The 2,500-nt window shown below is 52.8% G+C and overlaps 1 non-coding gene and 1 pseudogene across 1 annotated transcript; both read right to left on the bottom strand.

Annotated features, from left to right (window-relative positions):
• Positions 1–973, bottom strand: part of LOC123688160 — a 4,846-nt pseudogene extending 3,873 nt beyond the window's left edge.
• Positions 974–1,436: 463 nt separating this feature from the next.
• On the bottom strand, positions 1,437–1,591 carry LOC123686846. The gene has a single exon (XR_006748601.1). It is a non-coding gene; the product is annotated as a 5.8S ribosomal RNA (ribosomal RNA).
• Positions 1,592–2,500: the final 909 nt, after the last annotated feature.

The raw sequence follows: 2,500 nt of genomic DNA, 5'->3' as shown, positions 1-2,500 counted from the left end.
CCCTTAGTTCACATAAAGTGAACCGTTACTTTCATTGCGCCTTTAGGTTTAGTGATTCCCAATGACTCGCGCACACGCTAGACTCCTTGGTCCGTGTTTCAAGACGGGTCCTGAAAGTACCCAAAGCAATAGCGTCGCTGATCGGCGTTTCAAGAGGTCTGTCCAAGAACACCGCGGCGAACAGTCGCAAACGGACGGAATCGGCACTAGGTCCGATCGCCATCACAATTCACATACTTGCCACGGGCCGGACGCGAACTAAGTCGCGGCCTCCCGCCATCAGTAAACCGTCGAGCGAGCTGTTCGGAAACCCAGTGTCCGTAAACATCGGAAAATCCGAGCTCACGGGCTACACTCGAGACCGTAGAACAGCACCCAACGGATCGCGACGACCTACTAGGGGAGAAGTGCACGCGTCCGAAGCCGGAGATGAACCGAAGGGAACAGCCAACGCGAACGTCGCCGTTTCCACAGTCAGTAAATCCCAACAACAGGCGCGAATGAATCTCCCCATTCGACCTTTCGGGTTTCTCAGGTTTACCCCTGAACGGTTTCACGTACTCTTGAACTCTCTCTTCAAAGTTCTTTTCAACTTTCCCTCACGGTACTTGTTCGCTATCGGTCTCGTGGTTATATTTAGCCTTAGATGGAGTTTACCACCCACTTAGGGCTGCACTCTCAAGCAACCCGACTCTAAGAAGAGATCCTCTAGCAAGCCGCAGCGGTCGCTACGGGCCTGGCACCCTCTATGGGCGATGGCCCCATTCAAGATGGACTTGAACGCGCCGCGAACTCGCCAGATAATGGATCCTTCCAAACACCACATCTCCCGGCGACCGGTTACGATCGCGGGATTCAGTGCTGGGCTAATCCCTGTTCGCTCGCCGCTACTAAGGGAATCCTAGTTAGTTTCTTTTCCTCCGCTTAATAATATGCTTAAATTCAGCGGGTAGTCTCACCTGTCCTGAGGTCGTATGTTCAAATCATCGAAACGTTCCGAAACTAACCTTTGGCGGCTCATAAAATCACGTACCTTACGCGAGGGAGTTAGCCTACTCAAAGGCGTCTATTATCTCCTGCTCCGTATGGCGGATCATGCGAATCCAAGCAAAGTGCTTCGGTGTTTCGGGGGTGCGCTCATGAAAGCTCATCCGCAACGCGCGACAACTGGCACATTAAAGCGATCGTCATGGGCGCAGATCGAGCAATACCACGACACCACAATATATGCTTTCGCAATTCAAGACGGCGCGTTACGAAAACAACTCCTCATCATTCCAACACACGAGGCGTCGAAACGACAGAACGTTGATCGTCACGCGGCAAACCGTCCAACTCGCCCAAATGACCTTCGGTACAGGATCAACGTTAGACGACCTTTACGTCGTCACTTCGTCAAGCCATAACGTCTGGCCGGGCAGTCTTTGTAATGGAACCGACCCTCAGTCAGGAGTGGTCCGAGGACAGTGTCCGAGGACCGCAATGTGCGTTCGAAATGTCGATGTTCATGTGTCCTGCAGTTCGCATGTTGACGCGCAATTAGCTGCGTTCTTCATCGACCCACGAGCCAAGTGATCCACCGTTCAGGGTAATCTTTTATGTTCGATTTCTCGGTACTAGTCGCAATGGACTTTCCCTCGAAATACGAGACGCCAACTGCGAACCTCCTCGAGAATGACATTCCAATGACTGAGACGACCCACTGAAGGGTCAATACGTCAGTCGATCGGCGCAAAATCTTCGGTTCAACTAGTTTGCGTACTAATCTAGTGACAATTATCGTAAAAAATTCGGACGGAGACAAACGTCGCAGACAATCCCGAAAGAGCATAAAAACGCTAATGTAACGGGCGTCGCACAACGTCGACGTCTTCGTCCCTGGAATAGATCGTCCTACCGAAGTCCGTAGACAACGGTAACGACTGATCGATTTCGGGCGAGAATCTTTAAAACCTGCAGCCGGCTCCTCGTTCCGTGCCAAACACGAAACTTCGCCCAGCCACGAACGCGGCAATCCAAGCGCTTCGAATCCTTATTCCGAGCACATCACGAGACTTCGCCCAACTACGAACGTCAGCATAAGCAGCCGGCTCCTCGTTCCATCAAGGAACTTCGCCCAACCACAAACGCCGACATAAGCGGCCGGCTCCTCATTTCGTGAGCATCTCTAAACATGGACCTACAACGAAGGCTGCACACACGTGCGGCCGGCTCCTCGTTTCGAGGATATCACAAGACTTCGCCCAACCACGAACGTCAGCATAAGCAGCCGGCTCCTCGTTCCGTCAAGGAACTTCGCCCAACCACAAACGCCGACATAGGCGGCCGGCTCCTCATCTCGTAAACATCACGAAACTTCGCCCAACCACACGAACGCAAAGCCAGCGGCCGGCTCCTCGTTCCGTGCACATCACGAAACTTCGCCCAACCACAAAACTCTACGTGCGTTCTAGGTACCCGGATAATCGGTCTAAACGATCGCATCCATATAGGGTTCCGG

This window comes from Harmonia axyridis, chromosome X, assembly GCF_914767665.1.
Source record: "Harmonia axyridis chromosome X, icHarAxyr1.1, whole genome shotgun sequence".
NCBI classification, from domain to species: domain Eukaryota; kingdom Metazoa; phylum Arthropoda; class Insecta; order Coleoptera; family Coccinellidae; genus Harmonia; species Harmonia axyridis.
This window is presented reverse-complemented; position numbering and strand designations above follow the sequence as displayed.